Source organism: Notolepis coatsorum (assembly GCF_963971535.1).
Source record: "Notolepis coatsorum genome assembly, chromosome: 1".
NCBI lineage: Eukaryota > Metazoa > Chordata > Actinopteri > Aulopiformes > Paralepididae > Notolepis > Notolepis coatsorum.
The window spans coordinates 282603040-282623862 of record NC_140165.1 but is presented as its reverse complement, the minus strand read 5'-3'; the positions used below and the strand labels follow the sequence as shown (position 1 = coordinate 282623862).

Sequence of the window (20823 nt, the reverse complement as noted above, 5' to 3'; positions counted from 1 at the left end):
ACGTGACTCTATTTTAAAGCAATTTCTAATTGATGTATTGTATTGTAGATCTTCACACATGGTGGGGATATATTGCAAATTTGTGAAAATGCAAATGTGGTTATTTGTTCTCTGATGAGAAAATATGTAACGTTAAATATTTTATTGTTTGGTATGGATGTAGGGGCACCTGCAGAGACATCAAGGTGTGTAGATATGGAATTTGTTGTGGTCCTAGTCTGGTGGGTGGGGGGGGGGGTCTAGTCTTGAGGGCTTTTATTTATTTTTTTAAATCGGGGGGGGGGGGGGGGGGTAGATTTATGTGCCTACGGCTGCATTTCTTACTGGAGGGGAGGGGTTGTTTTTGAAGCTTGTGGGTGAGGGGGAGGGGGGGGGTTGCTAGGGGGGCAGTGTGCGCCTTTTTCTGACTTGGTGTTATTTGATTGCTAAGTGGACTGATGCTTTAAAGGAAAAAATAAATAAACATATCGTAAACATATATATATATATATTTTTAAAGCAGTCCATGCATACTGATGCTTAAAATTACATTTGCTTCTATGGTCCTCATCCTAGGAACTAAAACAACTTCTGCAAGCTTTTTGGCAATACTCTGCTTTTTGTCTTGTACCATACGTACATAACTAATCATATTTGTAACTGTAAGATAAGGCTCCAGACTGGATTTATGATATATAATAATGCATATTAATAATATGTATACATACACACATATTAAATGATTGACTCATTATAATGTTTGCATTATTCTGATTAGCAGCCTATAATAACACCTCAAATTCTCACTCTGTCTGCTTGGCTGGCGGTTAGATCTCTCCAGCCTGGAAAAAGGGCAAAGTAGATATCATGCCTGAAAAGGTTGCCCACCCCTGGTGTAAATGTATTTGCCCAGTCTAAATAATGGCATAAGCATAGCTATGCAGAAGCTATGAGTCTGCCTAAACTAGGGGTGCACCGATATGAAAATTGGCCACCGATACCGATACCGATTGTTCAACTAACACAATCGGCCGATACCGATACCGATACCGATAATTGTGGCAAAAAATAAGTATTTTTAATTTTTTTTAATATTTTTTTTAATTTTTTTTTTAATTTTTTTTTAATTTTTTTAATGAAACTACTGTATATTTGTATGTGTGTTTGTATTTGTAGGCCTCTTTACTTACTTAAAAAAGGAAACATCAAGAAATATGTTTATGGTATCACTGATCCCTCTCCCAGTATCGTCTGGCGGCCTGCAGAGGGATACTATTTTCTCAACCAGAGCTTTCAACCAATGCAATGGAACCATTCTGGCGGCCTGCAGCGGGATACTATTCTCTCAACCAGAGCTTTCAACCAATGCAATGGAACCATTTTGATTGACAGTCGATTCGGCCAATTACGCCACACCGCTAGCACCCACCTCCTGCTTACCACCAAGCGAATATTCATTTTTCTACTTCGGGGCATGCCGCCATTGATCTGCTTGTGAGAATGCGAGTCAAACTCAGAACCACAACAAGCTAATAAGTTAGCTGCCCGGCAGTGCCCGCCGACCAGCGCGCTCCACAGAATGGCCAAACGAGACACAATGATTTTACTGCAACAAATGTTATAATAAAACAAAGCCTTTCTATACATTTGTCTGGTTGAAAACTTTATTAACAGATTGCAGAATGTGTAGTTTGGTACGGAATGAGCAACGGAATGTAACCGAGCTATGCACGGCTTGCTTGCTATCTTCGGGTAAATACTATGCTGATGTAATTGAACGTGTAACTAACTATAATAACGTTAATGCCACAAAACGAATGTTTGTGTCATTTTAACAGCAGATACTTTCTTAAATGCCATCCTCCCGACAGAGCGGTGTTGATGGGGAGCTCTGATGGATTCGCTTGGTTGTGTTATTACATTAGCATTGAACAGCTAACCGAAAGCTAGGGTTAACTAATGTTAAAGGTTTAGCCATAACGTTACGTTGGCTAAAGTTGGGGCGGCTATTCTTAATCCAGTAATAATGGCTGCAGACCTGCAAGCAAAGTACAGCAAGTTGGCAAAGGAGTATTCCAACGTAAATCACATTTTCACCAGTAACGTTAGTCGTCTGCCTCCCGGCTATGAACGGACTCGGAGTAATGCCTTGCTGCTATGGGTAATAATAATATGCTGATGTTATTGTCCGTGTAACACTAACTATATAACGTTAATGCCACAAAACGAATGCCTTGTTAATCATAAATAGTAACTTTGATGCAGTAGCTTGTGTGTGTGTGGGGCGGACGGCGGGCGTTGTGCAGGTAGGTCGCGAGTGAATTTTTTTTTTTGTCTTGACGCTACACAAATGGATGGTTAGTTATCGGCGACTGCTATCGGCACATTTGAGCTTATCGGCCGATAGGCCGATAGCAGTCAACAAGGCACTTATCGGCCGATACCGATACCCGACCGATATATCGGTGCACCCCTAGCCTAAACCAGACTTTGCTGGAGGTGAGAGCACAAAACACAATTGTCTGGATTATGTGGCACAGCTTGCAGCTTATTTCTGCATTTCTGTGCGAACGGTGACACACACCGTTAGATTAACCTACTTTTAGAAAGGTTTCTACATTTTGGCCTTCAGCTGCCCTGAAAATGGCTTGTTAACACTGGTAGCATCCCCCAGTTGAAACCAATAGGTACCGCAAGGCTAGACGCAAGGTAGGTCATTAGCTTGCTTCTAGCAGTACCTGATAGTATGATAACCACCACCACCTGTTTTTTTGTTGTTTATTTTTTATATTTGATTTTAATTTAGAGCACCACAAAGATAATTTCTTGTTAAGCCAGACTGTCATTATTATATTGGTCTTGTGGTATAACAAATTCCATTTAATGGCCTATTTGAATACAGAATACGGCACAGGTCACAGGCGGAATGACTAAATTGAGGTCCGCCACAACACGATGCATCCTCACTCAACAGCCTACGTTGGATTCATAAATGTCCCCCATATGCTTGAGAATCCATTATTACACTGTAATGACGCAAGCGACTTCAGGGGGAGACACAGTGTGTCTGTGGGAGTGCTGAAGCGGTATCAGACCATCGTGAGAGACAATAGCATCTCTGTGTACACAGCCACACTCTAATAGACCTCCGTGATTTGATAATAGTTGCTAAGGGCAAATCCACTGCAGTGCAAACAGGCCCAAAACACGGCATGGTTTCCACCTGGCTCTGAAGGAGGTATGACTTTGCCATGGTAGGTTTTGCCTGATGATAACATCACATTTCCCTTTGACTGGAGACTAGATAAACGTTTAGGTTTTTCCACCCAACAGTTTCAAATGCTGGGGGAACAAATTAATAGGGAAGCAGTGTAATGTTGTGAAAGAGACAGTCTTGACCAATCCTGGAAGGATGTGTGTGTTAGCTGATATAGGCTACAGGAAATGTGGGGTTTGACAGTGTCTGGCTGTCAATAATGCAAATAGAGATAAAACACACACAGCATATAGGATGTCTTTGAAAATGTGTGACCTATAGAGGCTATATTTTGCGTCACTATCAGTTCATGAATGTGAAGTGAACATATGGGCCAGACAAAAATGGTTTGAGTATTTATTATCACACTTTAGACAGTGCTATTTGTTAATGAGCATTCTGCTTACTAGGAGAGCCACAATCAAGCCTATACGACACTGATAAATTATTCAATATTCCGGTTCATCAATGAACACAATAACAAGCTACACGTTACTGAGCGGAGAATGCACATTGCAACGAAATACGCTAGAAAAAGTGTAGGCCATAACATCGTCATTATAATTCATCATATTGAGCGACTAGCCTACTGTTACCACCCGGGGCTTCACGCTCTCCAACAGAGACAGCAGCATCCGCCACATCTGGACTCACGCGAGCATCATAAACACGTGTAAAAAGGGCGAATTCCGTGCGTAAAACAAACTTACCTTGGATGTGTTCCTTCTGGCCGGACAGAGCACGGGTACGAGTCGTTTACAATATTTAATTTCGGGGCACGTTTGAAGGTATATTGAAATTGAATTCCCGCATCGGGCTGAGTGTGTATGCTGATATTGGTCGCTGCTCTCTCGGTCCGGAAGTGACAGGCGCGTCGTCATGGTGTTATTGAACGGAGGGCATTCCCTGCTTTTTGATTGGACTCGATGAGGTGGCGCGTGCTGGGGGCCGGTCCCGCGATGGAAACGGAGGTTATTCGCGGTCAGCTGCTGGAGCGCACGCACGCAGTCGGACCCACTTGAGGTGATTTGATGATGGGTGTGTAAACGAGCAAAGAACAGAGTCACGAAACACCAGCTCACAATAAAGCATATTCTGTCAAAGGAGTCCCGGTATTATTGCATTCAGTAGCTCAAAAGGGAGAGGAGACACTGTGTGAGCCTCAGAGCCTGGCACCTGCTTTTGATACATTGAGGATGAGGGGGGAAATGTAAACAACAACGACGATAAATATTGCATAACAGAATAAGCTCTCTAGTCTACAGTGTTGAAAATGTTTATTTGTAAGGGGAACATTTAAAAAATAAATAATAATAATAATAATAATAATAATAATAATAATAATAATAATAATAATAATAATAATAATAATAATAATAATAATAATAATAATAATAATAATAATAATAATAATAATGCTCTGAAGCATCCCATGTGTCTGTCTCCCTATGAAATAATGGTCTAAATTTAACTATCCTGTCATGTGACTCAGAAGTGTGCTCTTCAGCACTACTGCTCCTAGCAGGCATGTAGAGGGGAAAAGAGAAAGAGGCCTTGACACAGGCTTCATGACCAGAGAGACTACAGGCTTCATGACCAGAGAGACTACAGGCTTCATGACCACAGAGACTACAGGCTTCATGACCACAGAGACTACAGGCTTCATGACCACAGAGACTACAGGCTTCATGACCAGAGAGACTACAGGCTTCATGACCACAGAGACTACAGGCTTCATGACCAGAGAGACTACAGGCTTCATGACCACAGAGACTACAGGCTTCATGACCACAGAGACTACAGGCTTCATGACCACAGAGACTACAGGCTTCATGACCACAGAGAGACTACAGGCTTCATGACCAGAGAGACTACAGGCTTCATGACCAGAGAGACTACAGGCTTCATGACCACAGAGACTACAGGCTTCATGACCAGAGAGACTACAGGCTTCATGACCACTGAGACTACAGGCTTCATGACCACAGAGACTACAGGCTTCATGACCACAGAGACTACAGGCTTCATGACCACAGAGACTACAGGCTTCATGACCAGAGAGACTACAGGCTTCATGACCACAGAGACTACAGGCTTCATGACCAGAGAGACTACAGGCTTCATGACCAGAGAGACTACAGGCTTCATGACCAGAGAGACTACAGGCTTCATGACCACAGAGACTACAGGCTTCATGACCAGAGAGACTACAGGCTTCATGACCACAGAAACTACAGGCTTCATGACCAGAGAGACTACAGGCTTCATGACCAGAGAGACTACAGGCTTCATGACCAGAGAGACTACAGGCTTCATGACCACAGAGACTACATGCTTCATGACCACAGAGACTACAGGCTTCATGACCAGAGAGACTACAGGCTTCATGACCAGAGAGACTACAGGCTGCATGACCAGAGAGACTACAGGCTTCATGACCAGAGAGACTACAGGCTTCATGACCACAGAGACTACAGGCTTCATGACCAGAGAGACTACAGGCTTCATGACAACTGAGACTACAGGCTTCATGACCAGAGAGACTACAGGCTTCATGACAACTGAGACTACAGGCTTCATGACCACAGAGACTACAGGCTTCATGGCCACAGAGACTACAGGCTTCATGACCAGAGAGACTACAGGCTTCATGACAACTGAGACTACAGGCTTCATGACCAGAGAGACTACAGGCTTCATGACAACTGAGACTACAGGCTTCATGACCAGAGAGACTACAGGCTTCATGACCAGAGAGACTACAGGCTTCATGACCAGAGAGACTACAGGCTTCATGACCACAGAGACTACATGCTTCATGACCACAGAGACTACAGGCTTCATGACTAGAGAGACTACAGGCTTCATGACCAGAGAGACTACAGGCTTCATGACCACAGAGACTACAGGCTTCATGACCAGAGAGACTACAGGCTTCATGACCACAGAGACTACAGGCTTCATGACCACAGAGACTACAGGCTTCATGACCAGATAGACTACAGGCTTCATGACCACAGAGACTACAGGCTTCATGACCAGAGAGACTACAGGCTTCATGACCACAGAGACTACAGGCTTCATGACCACAGAGACTACAGGCTTCATGACCAGAGAGACTACAGGCTTCATGACCAGAGAGTCTACAGGCTTCATGACCAGAGAGACTACAGGCTTCATGACCAGAGTGACTACAGGCTTCATGACCACAGAGACTACATGCTTCATGACCAGAGAGACTACAGGCTTCATGACCACAGAGACTACAGGCTTCATGACCACAGAGACTACAAATCAAATCAAAATCAAATTTATTTATAGGGCCCGACAACACACGTTAATGTCCCCATGGGCCGTACAGGTCTTCTTTAAACAAGTCAAGAAGACAACATAACAATAAGTCAAGAACAGAACAAGAACACCATAGGGTCCAAACATTTTTTAGATGAATGCAAATAAATGAAAGAATGCAAGCACTCCCAGACATACCCCACGCGAAGGTAAGGAAAAACTCACTAAAACCTAACAATAGGGAAAAAAGCTCCACAGGCAATGTGGAGGAGAGAAACCTTAGAAGGGCCGTTCAAGGGGGGATCTCCCTTCTTAGATGTCGGTGATAGTAGTGTTGCAGACGGACAGTTGGTAAGCATGCACTCATGTGTGTAGTGAAACACAGATGAGTGCATGCAATAGCAACTGTACATTTTGAAAAATTAAAGATAGAGTTGATAGCGGATCTATTTGAAGCACAGGGGCGGCGCAAGAGGGTCACGTCCTCCCCGTCTTAGTCACGGGACATTCAGCACTCCGGTCGTTGCTCAGGGACAGCCGGAGACAGGGGGAAGGGGGGGTGGCACAGAGAGGGTCGCGAACTCCCCGACATCAGCGCGGGACATCCGGCACTCCGGTCACCACTACGAAACCTCCGAAGACAGGGGGGCACGCAGAGGGGGTCGCAATCTCCCGGCCTTCGTCACGGGACGTCCAACACTCCGGTCAACACTCCAGGACAGCAAGTCATAGGAAGACAGGGAGACGGGACAGGCGTTAGACAGCTCATGAGATTGTAGTAGGCGGACATAGCAATAGATACAAGTGGTAGGCATATATGTGAATGGAGTAGATATATGAAGTAAGCGTATTATGTGAATAGAATAGAAGTACTTAACCCAGCAATGAAACCGCGTTGACTGTTAATCTGTTAACAGTCTGTTAATCAGTTGACAGGACCACGGACAGACGGCGGTGAATAACTGATCCAATGCCTCGGAGGAGCATGTAGAGCAGTCACTACAAGCTTGGCCAAGACCCCGAGGCATCCATCACCTTGGTCAGCGCCAGGAGACGGGTACTCAGAGAGAAGGGGGAGGGAGAGGGGGGGGGGGGAGAGGGGGGGGGGGGGGAAGAGTTAGAGAGTTCCCATGTTTGTGGTGCTGCAAAGGAGCAGACATGTAGTACCCTGTAGTGCCATGTAGTACCCCGTAGTGCCATGTAGTACCCTATAGTACCCCATAGTGCCATGTAGTACCCCGTAGTATCCTGTAGTACCCTGTAGTGCCATGTAGTACCCTGTGGTGCCATGTAGTACCCTGTAGTGCCATGTAGAGCTGTGTAAGCCATGTAGTACCCTGTAATGCCATGCAGTACCAAGTAGTACTCTGTGGTACCATGTAGTACCCTGTACCCTAACTAAACTACCCTATAGTAAACTACCCAGTGGTACCATGTAGTACCCTGTACCATAACTAAACTACACAGATTAATCTAAAGGTCAGTCCCCGACCAGGTGAGATCAAGGTAGGTTGAAGGAGAGAGAGAAAAGATGAGTCTTAAGCAGGGATTTAAAAGCTTCGACAGAGCAGGCGCCCCTGATGACGGCAGGTAATTTGTTCCACAGGTAGGGAGCGCGGTAGACAAAGGCTCTGTGGCCGGCGGATTTCTTTTTAACCCTAGGGGTCGATAGAAGCCCCGCATTTTGTGAGCGCAGAGCACGAGCGGGCGAGTATCGGGAGATGAGATCAGATAGATAGAGCGGTGCAAGCCCATTTAAAATTTTGTAGGTGAGGAGTAGCACTTTAAAGTCAGAGCGGGCTTGGATAGGAAGCCAATGTAGGGCGGACAAAACTGGTGTGATGTGATCAAATTTTCTAGTTCTAGTTAGTATCCGTGCAGCCGCATTTTGCACGAGTTGAAGATTTTTGATGCTTGAATTAGGTAAGCCTGAAAAAAGTGCATTACAGTAGTCCAGACGTGATGAGACAAAAGCATGAATCAGGGTTTCAGCATCAGCCAGAGTTAAAATGGGGCGTATTTTTGCGATATTACGAAGATGGAAGAATGCAATTTTGGTGACGTTTTTTATATGTGCATTAAATGAGAGGGAGGAATCAAAAATGACTCCGAGGTTTTTTATGGTGGAGCTCTGGGATACATGACAGGTATCAAAGTTGAGGGAGATGTCCTGAAACAGGCCTCTGTGGTTTGGGGGGCCAACAATTAACATCTCAGTTTTATCTGCATTAAGGAGTAGAAAGTTTTGCGACATCCATTTTTTGACGGCAAGCAAGCAGGCCTCAAGGTTTTGTAGTTGGGAGGAATCATTTGGCTTAATAGGTATATATAATTGGGTGTCATCAGCGTAAAAATGAAAGTTTATGCCAAATTTGCGTATGATATCGCCGAGGGGTAGCATGTAAATCGAAAATAGCAAAGGGCCCAGGACAGAGCCTTGTGGGACACCACATTGCACTGGGAGGGTCTCAGATGTTAAATCATTATAGACCACGCAGTGTGTTCTATCAGTTAAATAGGATTTAAACCAAGCTAGTGCGAGACCCCGAATGCCAACATGGTTCTCAAGCCGACCTAGAAGAATCGAGTGATCGATAGTGTCAAAGGCTGCACTGAGATCAAGTAATAAGAGCACAGAGGACTACAGGCTTCATGACCACAGAGACTACAGGCTTCATGACCAGAGAGACTACAGGCTTCATGACCACAGAGACTACAGGCTTCATGACCACAGAGACTACAGGCTGCATGACCAGAGAGACTACAGGCTTCATGACCAGAGAGACTACAGGCTTCATGACCAGAGAGACTACAGACTTCATGACCACAGAGACTACAGGCTTCATGACCAGAGAGACTACAGGCTTCATGACCACAGAGACTACAGGCTTCATGACCAGAGAGACTACAGGCTTCATGACCAGAGAGACTACAGGCTTCATGATCAAAGAGACTACAGGCTTCATGACCACAGAGACTACAGGGTTCATGACCACAGAGACTACAGGCTTCATGACCACAGAGACTACAGGCTTCATGACCACAGAGACTACAGGCTTCATGACCACAGAGACTACAGGCTTCATGACCACAGAGACTACAGGCTTCATGACCACAGAGACTACAGGCTTCATGACCACAGAGACTACAGGCTTCATGACCAGAGAGACTACAGGCTTCATGACCACAGAGACTACAGGCTTCATGACCACAGAGACTACAGGCTGCATGACCAGAGAGACTACAGGCTTCATGACCAGAGAGACTACAGGCTTCATGACCAGAGAGACTACAGACTTCATGACCACAGAGACTACAGGCTTCATGACCAGAGAGACTACAGGCTTCATGACCACAGAGACTACAGGCTTCATGACCAGAGAGACTACAGGCTTCATGACCAGAGAGACTACAGGCTTCATGATCAAAGAGACTACAGGCTTCATGACCACAGAGACTACAGGGTTCATGACCACAGAGACTACAGGCTTCATGGCCACAGAGACTACAGGCTTCATGACCACAGAGACTACAGGCTTCATGACCACAGAGACTACAGGCTTCATGACCACAGAGACTACAGGCTTCATGACCACAGAGACTACAGGCTTCATGACCAGAGACTACAGGCTTCATGACCAGAGAGACTACAGGCTTCATGACCACAGAGACTACAGGCTTCATGACCAGAGAGACTACAGGCTTCATGACCAGAGAGACTACAGGCTTCATGACCACAGAGACTACAGGCTTCATGGCCAGAGAGACTACAGGCTTCATGACCAGAGAGACTACAGGCTTCATGACCACAGAGACTACAGGCTTCATGACCACAGAGACTACAGGCTTCATGACCAAAGAGACTACAGGCTTCATGACCAGAGAGACTACAGGCTTCATGACCAGAGAGACTACAGGCTTCATGACCACAGAGACTACAGGCTTCATGACCACAGAGAATACAGGCTTCATGACCACAGAGACTACAGGCTTCATGACCACAGAGACTACAGGCTTCATGACCAGAGAGACTACAGGCTTCATGACCACAGAGACTACAGGCTTCATGACCAGAGAGACTACAGGCTTCATGACCAGAGAGACTACAGGCTTCATGACCACAGAGACTACAGGCTTCATGACCAGAGAGACTACAGGCTTCATGACCAGAGAGACTACAGGCTTCATGACCAGAGAGACTACAGGCTTCATGACCACAGAGACTACAGGCTTCATGACCAGAGAGACTACAGGCTTCATGACCAGAGAGACTACAGGCTTCATGACCACAGAGACTACAGGCTTCATGACCAGAGAGACTACAGGCTTCATGACCACAGAGATACAGGCTTCATGACAAGAGAGACTACAGGCTTCATGACCACAGAGAATACAGGCTTCATGACCACAGAGACTACAGGCTTCATGACCACAGAGACTACAGGCTTCATGACCAGAGAGACTACAGGCTTCATGACCACAGAGACTACAGGCTTCATGACCAGAGAGACTACAGGCTTCATGACCAGAGAGACTACAGGCTTCATGACCACAGAGACTACAGGCTTCATGACCAGAGAGACTACAGGCTTCATGACCAGAGAGACTACAGGCTTCATGACCAGAGAGACTACAGGCTTCACGACCAGAGAAACTACAGGCTTCATGACCACAGAGACTACAGGCTTCATGACCAGAGAGACTACATGCTTCATGACCACTGATACTACAGGCTTCATGACCACAGAGACTACAGGCTTCATGACTACAGAGACTACAGGCTTCATGACCAGAGAGACTACAGGCTTCATGACCACAGAGACTACAGGCTTCATGACCACAGAGACTACAGGCTTCATGACCAGAGAGACTACAGGCTTCATGACCAGAGAGACTACAGGCTTCATGACCAGAGAGACTACAGGCTTCATGACCAGAGAGACTACAGGCTTCATGACCACAGAGACTACAGGCTTCATGACCAGAGAGACTACAGGCTTCATGACCACAGAGACTACAGGCTTCATGACCAGAGAGACCACAGGCTTCATGACCACAGAGACTACAGGCTTCATGACCAGAGAGACTACAGGCTTCATGACCACAGAGACTACAGGCTTCATGACCACAGAGACTACAGGCTTCATGACCAGAGAGACTACAGGCTTCATGACCACAGAGACTACAGGCTTCATGACCAGAGAGACTACAGGCTTCATGACCAGAGAGACTACAGGCTTCATGACCACAGAGACTACAGGCTTCATGACCAGAGAGACTACAGGCTTCATGACCAGAGAGACTACAGGCTTCATGACCAGAGAGACTACAGGCTTCATGACCAGAGAGACTACAGGCTTCATGACCACAGAGACTACAGGCTTCATGACCAGAGAGACTACAGGCTTCATGACCAGAGAGACTACAGGCTTCATGACCAGAGAGACTACAGGCTTCATGACCAGAGAGACTACAGGCTTCATGACCAGAGAGACTACAGGCTTCATGACCACAGAGACTACAGGCTTCATGACCAGAGAGACTACATGCTTCATGACCACTGAGACTACAGGCTTCATGACCACAGAGACTACAGGCTTCATGACCACTGAGACTACAGGCTTCATGACCACTGAGACTACAGGCTTCATGACCAGAGAGACTACATGCTTCATGACCACTGAGACTACAGGCTTCATGACCACTGAGACTACAGGCTTCATGACCAGAGAGACTACAGGCTTCATGACCAGAGAGACTACAGGCTTCATGACCACAGAGACTACAGGCTTCATGACCACAGAGACTACAGGCTTCATGACCAGAGAGACTACAGGCTTCATGACCACAGAGACTACAGGCTTCATGACCACAGAGACTACAGGCTTCATGACCAGAGAGACTACAGGCTTCATGACCAGAGAGACTACAGGCTTCATGACCAGAGAGACTACAGGCTTCATGACCACAGAGACTACAGGCTTCATGACCAGAGAGACTACAGGCTTCATGACCAGAGAGACTACAGGCTTCATGACCAGAGAGACTACAGGCTTCATGACCACAGAGACTACAGGCTTCATGACCACAGAGACTACAGGCTTCATGACCAGAGAGACTACAGGCTTCATGACCAGAGAGACTACAGGCTGCATGACCAGAGAGACTACAGGCTTCATGACCAGAGAGACTACAGGCTTCATGACCACAGAGACTACAGGCTTCATGACCAGAGAGACTACAGGCTTCATGACAACTGAGACTACAGGCTTCATGACCAGAGAGACTACAGGCTTCATGACAACTGAGACTACAGGCTTCATGACCACAGAGACTACAGGCTTCATGGCCACAGAGACTACAGGCTTCATGACCAGAGAGACTACAGGCTTCATGACAACTGAGACTATAGGCTTCATGACCAGAGAGACTACAGGCTTCATGACAACTGAGACTACAGGCTTCATGACCAGAGAGACTACAGGCTTCATGACCAGAGAGACTACAGGCTTCATGACCAGAGAGACTACAGGCTTCATGACCACAGAGACTACATGCTTCATGACCACAGAGACTACAGGCTTCATGACTAGAGAGACTACAGGCTTCATGACCAGAGAGACTACAGGCTTCATGACCACAGAGACTACAGGCTTCATGACCAGAGAGACTACAGGCTTCATGACCACAGAGACTACAGGCTTCATGACCACAGAGACTACAGGCTTCATGACCAGAGAGACTACAGGCTTCATGACCACAGAGAATACAGGCTTCATGACCAGAGAGACTACAGGCTTCATGACCACAGAGACTACAGGCTTCATGACCACAGAGACTACAGGCTTCATGACCAGAGAGACTACAGGCTTCATGACCAGAGAGTCTACAGGCTTCATGACCAGAGAGACTACAGGCTTCATGACCAGAGAGACTACAGGCTTCATGACCACAGAGACTACATGCTTCATGACCACAGAGACTACAGGCTTCATGACCACAGAGACTACAGGCTTCATGACCAGAGAGACTACAGGCTTCATGACCACAGAGACTACAGGCTTCATGACCAGAGAGACTACAGGCTTCATGACCAGAGAGACTACAGGCTTCATGACCACAGAGACTACAGGCTTCATGACCAGAGAGACTACAGGCTTCATGACCAGAGAGACTACAGGCTTCATGACCAGAGAGACTACAGGCTTCATGACCAGAGAGACTACAGGCTTCATGACCACAGAGACTACAGGCTTCATGACCAGAGAGACTACAGGCTTCATGACCAGAGAGACTACAGGCTTCATGACCAGAGAGACTACAGGCTTCATGACCAGAGAGACTACAGGCTTCATGACCAGAGAGACTACAGGCTTCATGACCACAGAGACTACAGGCTTCATGACCAGAGAGACTACATGCTTCATGACCACTGAGACTACAGGCTTCATGACCACAGAGACTACAGGCTTCATGACCACTGAGACTACAGGCTTCATGACCACTGAGACTACAGGCTTCATGACCAGAGAGACTACATGCTTCATGACCACTGAGACTACAGGCTTCATGACCACTGAGACTACAGGCTTCATGACCAGAGAGACTACAGGCTTCATGACCAGAGAGACTACAGGCTTCATGACCACAGAGACTACAGGCTTCATGACCACAGAGACTACAGGCTTCATGACCAGAGAGACTACAGGCTTCATGACCACAGAGACTACAGGCTTCATGACCACAGAGACTACAGGCTTCATGACCAGAGAGACTACAGGCTTCATGACCAGAGAGACTACAGGCTTCATGACCAGAGAGACTACAGGCTTCATGACCACAGAGACTACAGGCTTCATGACCAGAGAGACTACAGGCTTCATGACCAGAGAGACTACAGGCTTCATGACCAGAGAGACTACAGGCTTCATGACCACAGAGACTACAGGCTTCATGACCACAGAGACTACAGGCTTCATGACCAGAGAGACTACAGGCTTCATGACCAGAGAGACTACAGGCTGCATGACCAGAGAGACTACAGGCTTCATGACCAGAGAGACTACAGGCTTCATGACCACAGAGACTACAGGCTTCATGACCAGAGAGACTACAGGCTTCATGACAACTGAGACTACAGGCTTCATGACCAGAGAGACTACATGCTTCATGACCACAGAGACTACAGGCTTCATGACTAGAGAGACTACAGGCTTCATGACCAGAGAGACTACAGGCTTCATGACCAGAGAGACTACAGGCTTCATGACCACAGAGACTACAGGCTTCATGACCACAGAGACTACAGGCTTCATGACCAGAGAGACTACAGGCTTCATGACCACAGAGACTACAGGCTTCATGACCAGAGAGACTACAGGCTTCATGACCACAGAGACTACAGGCTTCATGACCACAGAGACTACAGGCTTCATGACCAGAGAGACTACAGGCTTCATGACCAGAGAGTCTACAGGCTTCATGACCAGAGAGACTACAGGCTTCATGACCAGAGAGACTACAGGCTTCATGACCACAGAGACTACATGCTTCATGACCAGAGAGACTACAGGCTTCATGACCACAGAGACTACAGGCTTCATGACCACAGAGACTACAGGCTTCATGACCACAGAGACTACAGGCTTCATGACCAGAGAGACTACAGGCTTCATGACCACAGAGACTACAGGCTTCATGACCACAGAGACTACAGGCTGCATGACCAGAGAGACTACAGGCTTCATGACAGAGAGACTACAGGCTTCATGACCAGAGAGACTACAGGCTTCATGACCACAGAGACTACAGGCTTCATGACCAGAGAGACTACAGGCTTCATGACCACAGAGACTACAGGCTTCATGACCAGAGAGACTACAGGCTTCATGACCAGAGAGACTACAGGCTTCATGATCAAAGAGACTACAGGCTTCATGACCACAGAGACTACAGGCTTCATGACCACAGAGACTACAGGCTTCATGACCACAGAGACTACAGGCTTCATGACCACAGAGACTACAGGCTTCATGACCACAGAGACTACAGGCTTCATGACCACAGAGACTACAGGCTTCATGACCACAGAGACTACAGGCTTCATGACCAGAGACTACAGGCTTCATGACCAGAGAGACTCAGGCTTCATGACCACAGAGACTACAGGCTTCATGACCAGAGAGACTACAGGCTTCATGACCAGAGAGACTACAGGCTTCATGACCACAGAGACTACAGGCTTCATGGCCAGAGAGACTACAGGCTTCATGACCAGAGAGACTACAGGCTTCATGGCCACAGAGACTACGGGCTTCATGACCACAGAGACTACAGGCTTCATGACCAAAGAGACTACAGGATTCATGACCAGAGAGACTACAGGCTTCATGACCAGAGAGACTACAGGCTTCATGACCACAGAGACTACAGGCTTCATGACCACAGAGAATACAGGCTTCATGACCACAGAGACTACAGGCTTCATGACCAGAGAGACTACAGGCTTCATGACAACTGAGACTACAGGCTTCATGACCAGAGAGACTACAGGCTTCATGACCAGAGAGACTACAGGCTTCATGACCAGAGAGACTACAGGCTTCATGACCACAGAGACTACATGCTTCATGACCACAGAGACTACAGGCTTCATGACTAGAGAGACTACAGGCTTCATGACCAGAGAGACTACAGGCTTCATGACCACAGAGACTACAGGCTTCATGACCAGAGAGACTACAGGCTTCATGACCACAGAGACTACAGGCTTCATGACCACAGAGACTACAGGCTTCATGACCAGAGAGACTACAGGCTTCATGACCACAGAGACTACAGGCTTCATGACCAGAGAGACTACAGGCTTCATGACCACAGAGACTACAGGCTTCATGACCACAGAGACTACAGGCTTCATGACCAGAGAGACTACAGGCTTCATGACCAGAGAGTCTACAGGCTTCATGACCAGAGAGACTACAGGCTTCATGACCAGAGAGACTACAGGCTTCATGACCACAGAGACTACATGCTTCATGACCAGAGAGACTACAGGCTTCATGACCACAGAGACTACAGGCTTCATGACCACAGAGACTACAGGCTTCATGACCACAGAGACTACAGGCTTCATGACCAGAGAGACTACAGGCTTCATGACCACAGAGACTACAGGCTTCATGACCACAGAGACTACAGGCTGCATGACCAGAGAGACTACAGGCTTCATGACCAGAGAGACTACAGGCTTCATGACCAGAGAGACTACAGGCTTCATGACCACAGAGACTACAGGCTTCATGACCAGAGAGACTACAGGCTTCATGACCACAGAGACTACAGGCTTCATGACCAGAGAGACTACAGGCTTCATGACCAGAGAGACTACAGGCTTCATGATCAAAGAGACTACAGGCTTCATGACCACAGAGACTACAGGCTTCATGACCACAGAGACTACAGGCTTCATGACCACAGAGACTACAGGCTTCATGACCACAGAGACTACAGGCTTCATGACCACAGAGACTACAGGCTTCATGACCACAGAGACTACAGGCTTCATGACCACAGAGACTACAGGCTTCATGACCAGAGACTACAGGCTTCATGACCAGAGAGACTCAGGCTTCATGACCACAGAGACTACAGGCTTCATGACCAGAGAGACTACAGGCTTCATGACCAGAGAGAATACAGGCTTCATGACCACAGAGACTACAGGCTTCATGGCCAGAGAGACTACAGGCTTCATGACCAGAGAGACTACAGGCTTCATGACCACAGAGACTACAGGCTTCATGACCACAGAGACTACAGGCTTCATGACCAAAGAGACTACAGGATTCATGACCAGAGAGACTACAGGCTTCATGACCAGAGAGACTACAGGCTTCATGACCACAGAGACTACAGGCTTCATGACCACAGAGAATACAGGCTTCATGACCACAGAGACTACAGGCTTCATGACCACAGAGACTACAGGCTTCATGACCAGAGAGACTACAGGCTTCATGACCACAGAGACTACAGGCTTCATGACCAGAGAGACTACAGGCTTCATGACCAGAGAGACTACAGGCTTCATGACCACAGAGACTACAGGCTTCATGACCAGAGAGACTACAGGCTTCATGACCAGAGAGACTACAGGCTTCATGACCAGAGAGACTACAGGCTTCATGACCACAGAGACTACAGGCTTCATGACCAGAGAGACTACAGGCTTCATGACCAGAGAGACTACAGGCTTCATGACCACAGAGACTACAGGCTTCATGACCAGAGAGACTACAGGCTTCATGACCACAGAGACTACAGGCTTCATGACAAGAGAGACTACAGGCTTCATGACCACAGAGAATACAGGCTTCATGACCACAGAGACTACAGGCTTCATGACCACAGAGACTACAGGCTTCATGACCAGAGAGACTACAGGCTTCATGACCACAGAGACTACAGGCTTCATGACCAGAGAGACTACAGGCTTCATGACCAGAGAGACTACAGGCGTCATGACCACAGAGACTACAGGCTTCATGACCAGAGAGACTACAGGCTTCATGACCAGAGAGACTACAGGCTTCATGACCAGAGAGACTACAGGCTTCATGACCAGAGAAACTACAGGCTTCATGACCACAGAGACTACAGGCTTCATGACCAGAGAGACTACATGCTTCATGACCACTGAGACTACAGGCTTCATGACCACAGAGACTACAGGCTTCATGACTACAGAGACTACAGGCTTCATGACCAGAGAGACTACAGGCTTCATGACCACAGAGACTACAGGCTTCATGACCACAGAGACTACAGGCTTCATGACCAGAGAGACTACAGGCTTCATGACCAGAGAGACTACAGGCTTCATGACCAGAGAGACTACAGGCTTCATGACCAGAGAGACTACAGGCTTCATGACCACAGAGACTACAGGCTTCATGACCAGAGAGACTACAGGCTTCATGACCAGAGAGACTACAGGCTTCATGACCAGAGAGACTACAGGCTTCATGACCACAGAGACTACAGGCTTCATGGCCAGAGAGACTACAGGCTTCATGACCAGAGAGACTACAGGCTTCATGACCACAGAGACTACAGGCTTCATGACCAAAGAGACTACAGGCTTCATGACCAGAGAGACTACAGGCTTCATGACCAGATAGACTACAGGCTTCATGACCACAGAGACTACTGGCTTCATGACCACAGAGAATACAGGCTTCATGACCAGAGAGACTACAGGCTTCATGACCACAGAGACTACAGGCTTCATGACCAGAGAGACTACAGGCTTCATGACCACAGAGACTACAGGCTTCATGACCAGAGAGACTACAGGCTTCATGACCAGAGAGACTACAGGCTTCATGACCACAGAGACTACAGGCTTCATGACCAGAGAGACTACAGGCTTCATGACCAGAGAGACTACAGGCTTCATGACCAGAGAGACTACAGGCTTCATGACCACAGAGACTACAGGCTTCATGACCAGAGAGACTACAGGCTTCATGACCAGAGAGACTACAGGCTTCATGACCACAGAGACTACAGGCTTCATGACCAGAGAGACTACAGGCTTCATGACCACAGAGACTACAGGCTTCATGACCAGAGAGACTACAGGCTTCATGACCACAGAGAATACAGGCTTCATGACCACAGAGACTACAGGCTTCATGACCACAGAGACTACAGGCTTCATGACCAGAGAGACTACAGGCTTCATGACCACAGAGACTACAGGCTTCATGACCAGAGAGACTACAGGCTTCATGACCAGAGAGACTACAGGCTTCATGACCACAGAGACTACAGGCTTCATGACCAGAGAGACTACAGGCGTCATGACCAGAGAGACTACAGGCTTCATGACCAGAGAGACTACAGGCTTCATGACCAGAGAGACTACAGGCTTCATGACCAGAGAGACTACATGCTTCATGACCACTGAGACTACAGGCTTCATGACCACAGAGACTACAGGCTTCATGACCACAGAGATTACAGGCTTCATGACCAGAGAGACTACAGGCTTCATGACCACAGAGACTACAGGCTTCATGACCACAGAGACTACAGGCTTCATGACCAGAGAGACTACAGGCTTCATGACCAGAGAGACTACAGGCTTCATGACCAGAGAGACTACAGGCTTCATGACCACAGAGACTACAGGCTTCATGACCAGAGAGACTACAGGCTTCATGACCAGAGAGACTACAGGCTTCATGACCACAGAGACTACAGGCTTCATGACCACAGAGACTACAGGCTTCATGACCACAGAGACTACAGGCTTCATGACCAGAGAGACTACAGGCTTCATGACCAGAGAGAATACAGGCTTCATGACCACAGAGACTACAGGCTTCATGACCACAGAGACTACAGGCTTCATGACCAGAGAGACTACAGGCTTCATGACCACAGAGACTACAGGCTTCATGACCAGAGAGACTACAGGCTTCATGACAACTGAGACTACAGGCTTCATGACCACAGAGACTACAGGCTTCATGGCCACAGAGACTACAGGCTTCATGACCAGAGAGACTACAGGCTTCATGACAACTGAGACTACAGGCTTCATGACCAGAGAGACTACAGGCTTCATGACAACTGAGACTACAGGCTTCATGACCAGAGAGACTACAGGCTTCATGACCAGAGAGACTACAGGCTTCATGACCAGAGAGACTACAGGCTTCATGACCACAGAGACTACATGCTTCATGACCACAGAGACTACAGGCTTCATGACTAGAGAGACTACAGGCTTCATGACCACAGAGACTACAGGCTTCATGACCACAGAGACTACAGGCTTCATGACCACAGAGACTACATGCTTCATGACCACAGAGACTACAGGCTTCATGACTAGAGAGACTACAGGCTTCATGACCACAGAGACTACAGGCTTCATGACCACAGAGACTACAGGCTTCATGACCACAGAGACTACAGGCTTCATGACCAGAGAGACTACAGGCTTCATGACCACAGAGACTACAGGCTTCATGACCACAGAGACTACAGGCTTCATGACCAGAGAGACTACAGGCTTCATGACCAGAGAGACTACAGGCTTCATGACCACAGAGACTACATGCTTCATGACCAGAGAGACTACAGGCTTCATGACCACAGAGACTACAGGCTTCATGACCACAGAGACTACAGGCTTCATGACCACAGAGACTACAGGCTTCATGACCAGAGAGACTACAGGCTTCATGACCACAGAGACTACAGGCTTCATGACCACAGAGACT

At 47.4% G+C, this 20823-nt stretch overlaps 1 protein-coding gene across 1 annotated transcript in view; it reads right to left on the bottom strand.

Annotated features, from left to right (window-relative positions):
* acsl3a (acyl-CoA synthetase long chain family member 3a) overlaps positions 1-4077 on the bottom strand; it is a gene marked incomplete at its 3' end in the record, with an annotated part of 143872 nt that extends 139795 nt beyond the window's left edge. Inside the window, exon 1 of the mRNA XM_084328095.1 lies at positions 3946-4077. The remainder of the gene's footprint in view (positions 1-3945) is intronic.
* Positions 4078-20823: the final 16746 nt, after the last annotated feature.